This window comes from Myzus persicae, unplaced genomic scaffold (genome assembly GCF_001856785.1).
Source record: "Myzus persicae strain clone G006 unplaced genomic scaffold, MPER_G0061.0, whole genome shotgun sequence".
In the NCBI taxonomy this organism is placed as follows: Eukaryota; Metazoa; Arthropoda; class Insecta; order Hemiptera; family Aphididae; genus Myzus; species Myzus persicae.
The window spans coordinates 35,467-47,843 of record NW_019104116.1 but is presented as its reverse complement, the minus strand read 5'-3'; positions in this window follow the sequence as shown (position 1 = coordinate 47,843).

The window sequence follows — 12,377 nt, the reverse complement described above, 5'->3', positions numbered from 1 at the left end:
AACTCGTATTAATATTATACAGTATACACTTTAAGCTTTTTTAGTTAAAATATTAATAAATCAAACAATTTTTTTAATTTCTACTTGAGACTTAAAAGTTGTCAACTATATAGTGTAAGTGTTATATATACATACTACTGAAACAAATAGGACCATAATCTCTATGACCTCTTAATGCTATTTCCTGTTGACCGCATAACATAATGCATTTAATAATTGGGATTTAACGCTTTCGATTTGTTTCAATCTGTTTTTTTCTAAAAATTAAATTGAAAAATGCAGTTCAATTATATTTCTTATATTTATAGATTTTTATAAAATTAAGTTTACTTATTAATTTGATGTACCTTTCACTATCAATAAGATTTATTATTGAATAAACTTTATTTGAATAAACATTTAAAAAGTTATCAGATTTAAGCAAAGCTGTTTTATGGTATTCCAAATTTCCATGTTTCTTAAACACCTATCAAAATATTGAAAAACTATTAACTATGTATAAAATGTTGAATAAATAAATTTATAAATATACATACTTCTGTAGTTTTTTTGTAGTTAGTAAAAGCCTCTACTACCAGGGTTCCTAATTTTTGACCACCAACACCACCAACTTTTGAAAATACAACACAGAATTTGCAAAAAGCACCTTGGTACTTTTCAGAATATGCCAGTCAGTTATGAGCATTCAGCCAATGGTGCTTAAACTTTAAACCTCTCTTGGCATTACAATCAAGTAATGGATATGTATATGTAGCTGGTGGTATCCACACATTAATCAATTTTGGTTGTATTAGTTGTAATAATGAACTACAAGTACACATAGTACATGTATAATTAATGACTGACAAAAGATTTAATTCTTACCAAACATCTATCAGCATCAGTCAAAGTACTGTTAATATAACAGTCAATATCATGGACATTGAAATCAACAGCCTAATACAATAGGTAATTTGAATTAATATTCCCATTTCCTTCATAAATAAAACATTTTACATTAATTAGTTAAACAAATATTACCGGCAAGTCCACAACTTCATTTTCTGTAATGATCTTAGGGATCTTACTATTTTTTTCATCAGAGTCCGTGTGTTTAGTGGTAGAGCAAGTAAAATAGGTGGTAATTTTTCTTTTATTAGACATTATAAAACAGACTACAGATAATATCTATTACAATTTACAATTACAGCAGACTGTAAGTATAAAGCGCGACACAGTTTGACTTACGAGACACGAGTAACGAGTACGAATTACGAAAGCCAAAACACTGTGGTCTGTGTAACAAAATATTGGGACTAATGTAATAATAATCGATGAATTGGCCAATTATAATAACATAGCTATTTATACATAACGTATTAATACGTTTCGGCCGATGGGCTGGTCAAGGGAGGAGTGTGTTGGTATTGAATATTCACGATCACCGAGCTGGGTAATTCCCGTGTGTTTCGTATAAGCAACTAATTAATAAATATTAATAATAATAACAGCCTTGTTCCTAGAATGAGTCTAGAACTCTAGAATCTATATAATAATAATATACGCTCATAAGCCATAAGCGTTATTTTGAGAAAAAATTAAAACAAAATGTAATATATTAACATTATAGTACAATATACATAAATGTAATCGTTATAAATATTAAAGCAAAAAGTCATGGGGGGGATCTATCCCCCTCCCCCCACCCGTTTGACCGCCACTGACTCGAATGAAAATTAACGTATAACTGAATAATATGATACAATAAGGCTCGTTTCACACTTATACGGTTCGATTCGGTTCGGTGCGTATTCGATTCGTTTTCGGTAGCCGCTGGATAAGTGTGAAACAGTGATACGGCGTATGTTCGGTACCTAATAGATAACTGATAGAACCGAAAGCCCCCTCGACACGAATCGGTTTCGTTCGGTTTCCATTCGGGTCCAGAGTCAACAAAAGCAAATGGTCGTTTACACACTTTGTCACAATATATTGACGATTGTGGTGATGAGGATTCCATGTTTGAAAAAGGAGAGGACCCTGTGGAACAAGTTCCAAGTACATCGAGTGATGGAGCGGCTGAAAAATCTAAATCACCTTTCAAAAAACCCGTTACAAAGAAACGAAAAATGGATCCTGAAATGATTTCAGCCTTAAGAGAATCAGTAAATCGGCATCTCTCATTTTTCAAATGTTTACTCCCTTCTCTTGAAGATTTTAATGAAATTGACACAATTGATTTTCAAATGGAGGTATTAAAAATCGTTAAGAACATCAGGGAGCGGAAGTGTCTGCAGCAAACACAACCGGTCCGCAACCGACATCCATCTTTATGTAGTAGTTCGGTTTCCCAGCTACAAACTGAACCGCAAATATCCGCTGGTCAATAGTATGAAATACTAGTCCACTATCTTTCAAGCCCAAACCCTAGCTACAGCTCCTATTCGGTTTCCGATGATAGTTCAGATAATTTTTTTAATTTAAATTGAAATATGTAACCAAATAATATATTACATTGTATAATTATAATATTTAATTTCATTATTTAGTTCATATGTCATTTCAAAATATTATTTTATTTCAAAATAAAAGCATTTCTGTTTAATTGTTCATTCTAATAATTTATCTTATTGACTTACCTCAAAGTGATGGCTAACATCTGAACTGATTGAATACATTCGCGCATAAAGGTATCTTGGCGTTGAATACTGTCCTTTAACTTCAAATGTAATTCATCAAATTATGTCGTTGACATTCTGAAGTAATTTGAAAATTTGTCTCCGTGCTCCCTTAATTTCGGAAAAAGGGTATAAAATGCACCAAATTCCACCCGTTTGGTAAGGATAGGGTGTACCCAGTGCAGTCGATTATTCCTCTTTCGTTTTTTGATTCTTCTATAGAGAAATAACATGGCAGCAATTTGTCTTTTCTCCATTATGAGCATTGTGGGAAAAGTGAGTAAAAAATGCAGTACTGCGTATTCGATGATTCGGTCGTGAGATCAAACCTTATACTAACCGAGTGTGTGTGAAGAGTTTTCATTCGTTTTAGGCGCTACCGAAAACGAATCGAATACGCACCGAACCGAATCGAACCGTATAAGTGTGAAACGAGTCTAAGCATCGAGTACCATCTCCAAATCGGTTTATTTTTCGTTTAAATATTATTAAAATGACCTAAATAAACAATTACGATAAGAAAATTATAAGAAATATGAAAAAAAATCCATGGTCCATGTTAGCATCTGTCTAAAAATACAACAGCACACGGGACATACCTATTCTGGTACTCATAGCGTTTGAGGACAGCTCTATAAAAACTCCGTGGTAGTCAACTTGTTAACTCAAATTCCATAAATATTACAATAAACATACAAAGTGTAATTTATTTATGTCAAAATCTATTTTACTATTTTTAAACTTAAAAATGTCTCCTCCATTTCAAATTAATACTTTGCTACAAGTAACAATATTTATGCATCCTGCAGGAAATTTGTTATTCTGAGTATCGACGTGTTTTTACCTATTACGACTTATGAGTTACTACCTATTTTGACCAATTACCTAAGGTTCTAAGCTATGTAATAATTAACTAAGTGCATTTAAATTTTTTTTAAATCATTTTTCACATTAAAATCGTATTCAATTTTTTCTTCAAAATATTAGTTTTGGTATAGAAAAAAATGAGTAAAATTAGGTAACTATTGTAACTATTGTAGTTAGGTAACCAAATGTTCTAACCTAACCAGCAGTTTTTTTTACGCTGTAAAATACATTTTTTGTGCATCATATTAATTTAGAATTATCACTGAATTTATAATTTAGGTATTCATACACATGCCGTGCGTGATAATTGATGTTTTAATAATATAATATATTAAAAGTATGTTACCGCCGGCCGCAACATTAAGTTGTAAAAAAAGGTAAAATCATATTATGATTATTTTTACGGTTCCGATAGGAATAGCTGAACACACATACATAATGATACTAAAAACCATTAAAATATTTGTCTTGGAGTTACAATTGTATGTAGGGTTGCCACCTTTGAAAGAAAGCAGCCCCGGAGATAGGCCGATAAGCAAAAAAAAAGGTCATCAGCTAGACGCTAGTATACACACCAGTACGTGGTAGTATAATCTAAAATCTATAGCTTAGTTGAAGTGAAATGATAAGTAATGAAATGCAAACAAAAAAATATTTATATAATCAGTAATCACATATTTTATCATTCAAAATTACAAATTATACTATAAAAATATAATTAAAAATCCCAAACAAGAAAAATTATTTAAATTTAAAATCATACTTAACATTATTTGTTGCACATTTTAATAATTGTTACCGGAAACTAATAAAAAAAAAGGCATAATAATAAAAACAAGTCTATTTAAGACTATAAATCGTAGGTTATCTTATCTTTATCTCCGACCCGGAGAAAAATTCTCTGAACCCGGAGCCCGTAGATTTATACGTAAACTCGGATTCTCCGGGTGAAATCCGGAGAGGTGGCAACCCTACCTGTATGACTATAATTATTATGTTATTATCATAATATGATAAATTATAATAATTCTGTGAATCATTATCGCATGCCTCTGCACCAGCCACCGTGATTTGTCCGACATCGTACGATCGTACGCCTAACTAAAAAATATTTTGTCATTACTCAAATAGTAAAAATGTCATTGTTTTTTTTTTATCATTGTGAGCCATAAACCAATGATATCAGTATATCACATTAATTGTTAGTTGTTATACTAAATTGTGGGCGCGAATCGCCACTAATATTGACTACTGTCATATTATAACCTATATAGTATTATATTTTGTTTCGGCGCTAATCACCGGATTTATTTTGTTATTCTATCATTAAGAGCCATAAGGGCTGTATATTATTTACATGTTCATTGATCTATTCGTATTTTTGTCTTGCATTACTTATATTATTATAACTAAAGGACCAGCTGATTCACAGATTCACAAATTGTGAGTATTTTATTTTGTTTTTTTTTTGTTTATTGTTGAGCCACCAGGTCCGTACAATATGTACATTTATTATCATTGTTTCTTGCTATTGAGATTTAGATATATTTTATATACTAGTATTTAATTATACTTAAATGTTGCTGCGATTTTTTCTATATATTTTGATATAAGTGTCTCACTTATTTTATACTCAAAATTGTTTGAGTTACAAATTACAATGTATAGTGGACGCTGTGTGATACAGTGTATGTTTAATATTAAACGCAATGGCAAATTATACTCAACTACATGACTGTCAGAGATACTTTTCTCTTTATTATTTAAAATACCGACGTATCCAAGTTTCAAGAAATGAAACATAACCAAATAATAATTTGTAATTCGATTTATTTTTTTAAATGTAATTTATACCAAAGAAAATTATCTTTTTTTATTTTTTATATTTGAGTAGTATCGAAAATATTTAATACACAATATTGTAATGTACAAAGTAAAGTATGCACATATTTTACCCATTTCTTATAGAGTCTTGCTATTTTTTTAAACTATAATAACTATAATTAAAAAACATCAAAATATGTTCAGAGTCACCCCTTAATACGGTACTATAAAATTAAAGTGAACTTCGTGGAATTAAGAAAAACCTAAGCAAATAATTGTATATAAAATGATGTATTAATTAAATAGTTCTTATTTCTTGTAGATGTTGTACACAAATGTTTTCGAATTTACGCCGATCTTAACCAGAAAAAATAATGAATAAAAGACCGGTATTAAAATCATTTGTAAAATTGACAGTTTGCTAATTTATTAGTCATAATTTTGTTATTTTCTAATAAATTTTTAGCATTCTTTTTTCTTTGGAGGCTCTTTTAACAAGATATGTTTTTGGAAATTCGGAGGTAGATGGTTATTTCTTTTGATTTTTGGTCCAAGTTACCACCAAATTTTTTTTTGTTTTTTTTTAAGCTGTCTTCAATTTAGTGTTCTTAGATAATGTAGTTTTTTTTTCAATTAATTTACATGTTTTTTTATTATTAAGGTTGGTTGAATCAGGTATTGCTGTTCATTGAATAGTTATTGAGCTTGGAACCTGTTGACTTTCATTTTTATCTTCTTAGTCACAGATAGCTGTTTTTTCATTGTCACTCTCTTCCTTGATTAGCCTGTTAAGGTTAACATTGTTGTACATTTCGCTAAAAAGTTTTTTTTTTACTGGCCAGCTTCACATTTTTTCCAAGATTAGTAGGAATTTACTTACTTCAGCAATTTGAAATACACTATCGAGTATCGGGCAATCTATAAAATGATCTGTGTATTTTTTTTTGAAGTAACCCATAACATTTTATGAATTATGATTGCTACTGTGGAATACCATGTTGCATTGGCGGTAAAACAATATTACTCTGTAACAAGTAACATTACAAAATGTGTTGAATTGTTGCAAAAATTACATCGTCGTAACCGCTAATAACCAGTTACCGTTGACCTGATAGTATCATGGACTAAATGTTCAATGAAAATATTTTTACAACGTTAATTTAAATCTTCTATTCAACGTATGCATATGATGCCGTATAGTTGTCACAGTCTAAAACTTACAATATTACAAAAACACACTTGGTTGTGCCTCACATTGAAAATTAACATCGCATACTTGTTTCAATGTGAGTATCATACCTACCTAATTTGTTTTTGTAGCGATGCATCAATGTTCGAAATAACATTAAATGGGGATAATATGTTTATCATTGAACATCACATACACGGCAATGCAATAATAATTTATAATCCCTAAACATATTTTCAAATATATTTAGTGTTAATTCATAATTGTATAAATGTAAATAAAATAAAACATATGAAATAGGTACCTACCTACTACTAAGTAGTTATAATAACTATGTTCATAATATGATATATATAATATAAAATGTCATATAATATAGAATGGGAAATAATGCAATAATTAATCAATTTACTAATCCATGGATAATATTGCATGACATAAAGTTGTTACAATAGCTTTGTCACTTGTAATACGAATAAAAACACATTTAAACTTAATGTCAGCAACATCAATTTCTAAATTATTTAACAAAATCTGTGTGCCAACTATGTATGAATCCAGAATCAATTGGTCTTATAACAAAAGGTGTTAAATTTACATACTTTTTTAGAATTAATTTGTCTTTAAAATCTTGATTTAGTTTGCTTTGTTTAACAGTATGAATTATTTTTACCACTAAACTATTTTTTAACATAACATTCTTGTTACTCTCTTTTAAAACATTTGTATAAAATATATTTGAATTGTTTTAAATTATATTTTCAAAAAGTTTATCAATTAATGTGTACAATATTGAAGGTATTCTATTTTCTCATTCTTTAACTGGTAGTGGTTGAAAGGGTTTTAATGGAGTAGCTTTACAAATATATTGTTGCTCAATAATTCTATTATTTATTTCTTGAAGTATGTATTTTGTACTTTTAATGGATTTTTTAATTTCTTGTAAATAATTCTCAAATTTAAAACAATCAAAGTTGTCAAGCGGTACATGTATTTCAACAAATCTGGTTAAATTTAACAAGGTATGAACAATGTTCTCTGTATAAAGATGAGTATAAAATAACAAACTGTTGTAATAACCCTAATTATTAAACACTTGTCAAATATAAGGAGATATTAAAATGTTGATTGCTCATAACAACGAAAAATAATGTGAATACTATTCCTTTTTAATCTGTGTTTTAGGACAATTGGAACAAAGTAAAAAAGAAAATATCTCAGTTCAGTTACTTTCCAATACTCAGTATCTTCAAATTTTCTTATTTAGCAACATATCTCATGTGGTACAAATATTCTGTGATTTATTAAGTCTTCTGAAATATTAATACAGTTATCGTTGGTTAATTGAACATCTTTTTTTCCTTTAACCCTATATTCAATTAATCGTTTGACAACCTCCAAACAAACATTATACAATATACATTTAGTCTATGCATAATACTTCAATATTTAATGTCAACTTATCTAATGGACTACATCCATTCTGATGATCCTCATCAATTGTATTACAAAATGAACTATTTGTACAAAATGGTGAATCAAGACTACTACAATTACAAGACCACTTGATTTTAAATATAGTTACCTTCCTGCACACATGATGTGCATCCAAAATATGCATTATGTCCTTTGACATTCAACAGAAATGCTTTAGCAGGCGCATCACACACTGTTTATGTCCTATTTCAAATTGAATATTAATACCATTAACCTTCATATCAGTATCTGATAGTGAGGAAATATCAACAATAAATGGATTTAAATAAGTTTTAATATTTATTGGCTTTTAGTACAATGAAATATACCAATAGGAAGCACAACATTAGATATTGTACGGTTAATAACTGAGATAAGAATTGGCCATAGCTGACTTTTAGAACATTTGGATATTATATTTCCATCTATGTTAACACCTAATTTCAAATTATTAGATAAATTCATTGTGATGTATATACTTAGTTAGTAATAGTGACAACATATTTCTTAACCCATAATGAATATAAGAGCCATTTCCTGTGGTTTAAAAATTTTCATGTGTGAACATATATAGGTGAATCATATAAGCCCTCAGATTTTGTTACTTTCAAAATACCATTGGCACTATTATGTGATATTTTATAATGGATAATCCATGACTCATAATAAAACTTTGTAAACTAACTAACATCGATAAATATCTGATTATAACTGCTTTTATCGGTTGTTGCCGAGAAGCAACACCATGCATCGTAGGGCTTAGTTATAGCAATGTAAAAAATTTAACTTTCAAATGCTCATAACTCACTTTAAAATATAATATCAATAAAACCCCATAAGATGCACTAAATAATAGTCTTAACTTCAAGTTTGATCATTGGTAAATTTGAATGATTTTTTTTATAAAATAATATTTAGTTGCACTGTTCTATTTACTATTTGGTATACTAATAGATGCAGATACCTACTTATGTTTTTTCCATACAAATCCTTAAAATTAATTTAGTTGGATTCATAACGTTCAACTTCGACATTGTCATTGGACTGGTTCCCATTTTTGTTTGTGATGTATATTTCCATGCTAGATGTCTATAATTCAACTGTATGTACAAATGTTTTATTTTATTTTAATTTATTAAATGTATTAAATTATATTCAAAAACATAATTTAACATTACTTATAGATTAGTAGACATAAGAGTTTTCCACAAGCATTTTCCATTTGAATTAATTGGCTTGTGGATGTGGTAGTTGTCTGAATCAACAAGTACATAAATATTTCTAATTAACCAGTATATAAAAAAAAACAGATTTGCATATTATGTACTTTTTCTTAATGAAACACTTCTCAAAATTGTTTTGTCTTTTTAAGAAATAAACACCTATATTATAAAATATGTGTCTATCGAATATTATTATTTGTAATGAAAAAATAAAAAGCACAAACAAATTTAAATAAAAAATAAAAAACTTAAGTAACTGTATTACTAATTACCACCATTTTCGGGGTATAATATTCAAAATCAATATTGACATTGAACAGGTTAAGCAGGTTTGTATGTTGTCGTTTTTGTTTGTGATGTATCTTTCCACATTTAAAGATTTCTATAATTTAAAAATATGTATTAAGGTTTAATTTAATTTAAATTTACTATTGCTAAGGTCCAAAAATATAGGTCAATATCATAGTTCTAAATTATTTATTAATGATTAGTACTAATTTAATAGGTTTACATAAGGGTTTTTCATAAGAATTTCCCATACGAGTTCATTGGATATTAGATGTAGAAGTTGTTTGAAACATACATATTTTTAATTAATCTGCTTCGTGAAATCATTGAATATTATTATTTCAAATAAAATATTGAAAACCATAAAAAAAATGTTTAATACCATAACTGTTTATGAAATTGTTATAATTTAAAAAAAATATGTTCACTTAATCACTTAACTGTACTACTTATATTAGTAATTAATAATTACCATCATACGTGTTATGTAACATTCCAAATGGCCCACAAATGCTTGGGATGTAACTTCAACATTGGCATTGGTCTGATTATGAAGTACTATAATGTTCTCATTTTTGTTTGTGATGTATCTTTCCTCATTAGATGTCTAATTCAGTAATATATACTTAAGTTTTATTTTATTGTAATAAATAATTAATAAGACCCGAAAATAGATTGGTGTTATATGTAGTTGGAAGGCCGTTAAAAAAAAATCAAGTTAAATTAATTGTGGAAGACTTAAAATTATTGATTCAAATGTATATGTCGCATTCACATAGTGAAACTACTCATTTCATGAGCTGGATATCCAGATAGTGAAATTCGTCCAGATAGTGAATTTTGACGAAAATACATTATATGGACATCCATTTCATGAAATGGACAATACCTATATCGTGTACTTTGTGTAATTATTATTTTATTATATAATGGTTCATAAACTATCATTATACATTTATACGTATATTATATTTAATTTTTCACGATTGATTAATATATAGGTAATTTTCTATATTGTTCTATACACAAAAATATAGCAATTATAGTCAATAAATTATATCATATTACATTATATTTTTATTTTATTTTTCATAAACCATACGTATATTATATTTTATAAACAACAGTGTTACCTATGTCCTATATTAAGTGTTATAAAATATTCATGAAATTAACTATAATTATAATATTTAACTACCTATATTTCTCTATTGTTTTATTACCTAACAAAATAATTAATTGATTAACTTAAACATACCTTAAACGGCTTAAACTTTACATACATTTTTTCCTTATTATTTATTTTTACATGACGATTGATTATGACATCGACTGTTCCATTGCATATTATTTTTAAAACAAGTACACCTACTTGATTGGCAAGGATTTTTTGCGTTACACGAACAAGACAAAAATCCTTGCCCTCCTGAAATTTTTTTAATCATTTCTCTCCCCTAAAATTCAACATTTTTATCAACTTGATCAGTAGTGAGAAATTGAGTTGTTGATTTTTTCAAACATTCACTACTGAACCATCCTTTGAGTAAACCATATTTTGTTCCAAGCTTATATAATCCTTTTTTTTTTTGTTCCGTGATCACGCAAATTATGTTTGGGGGATCTGTAGGTTAGGTTATAATTATAGTTAATTTCATGAATATTTTATAACACTTAATATAGGACATAGGTAACACTGTTGTTTATAAAATATAATATACGTATGGTTTATGAAAAATAAAATAAAAATATAATGTAATATGATATAATTTATTGACTATAATTGCTATATTTTTGTGTATAGAACAATATAGAAAATTACCTATATATTAATCAATCGTGAAAAATTAAATATAATATATGTATAAATGTATAATGATAGTTTATGAACCATTATATAATAAAATAATAATTACACAAAGTACACGATATAGGTATTGTCCATTTCATGAAATGGATATCCATATAATGTATTTTCGTCAAAATTCACTATCTGGACGAATTTCACAATCTGAATATCCAGTTCATGAAATGAGTAGTTTCACTATGTGGATGCGACATATACATTTTAGAATTTCTTAAAAGCCTTATTAAAATTGATTTACTGGTATTAGTATACCTACCATTTTTGGGGTTTATTTGTTATCTGACACAGAAGTACAGAATAACCTTTACAAAAACAGATTATTAATATTATTTTATTGTTTTAAATTAAATGTACAAATAAGTGCTATTCAAATGAGCTTATTCATTTTATACATTAGCCAAACTGTGGATGGATCTACGGCACTTTTGATCAAGTCTCTGGTTACCTAAATACTTGGAAATGGCCATTTACAACGAATAGTTATAAAATCAATTTCAATAGTGTTTGCATTCCAATTAGTTGAGAGAGCAACTTTACTCTTTTAATTCGGGAAATGCACCAACGACCCATTTTTTTGACTTCGAACTCTTTAAAATAAGTATAATTTTAAATGATTACAACTATCATTAGTTTCCTAGATTTGCCTAACCTAACCTAAAGGGTCTAGGTAAGGGATCATTTATCTATAATCTAGATCAGCGGTTCCCAAACTTTTACGACCACGGCACCCTTAAAAAATTGTTTGTGTTTAACCCTAATGTCTAATCCAACTCAACTACAATTTTTGTGAATTAAAAAAGGAAAATCAATTCCTTAAACTCTCAAGTCCAAATAATATTTTAATGATACTGTTAATGACTTTTCATTATTAAACTTAGTTTTAAAAAAATTTTCAACCAAACATTTTTTAAACAACAAACATTAAATAAACATAATTTTCTCAATAATCTCATACATCTAACGGAACCCTTGACATTGTCCCACGGAAC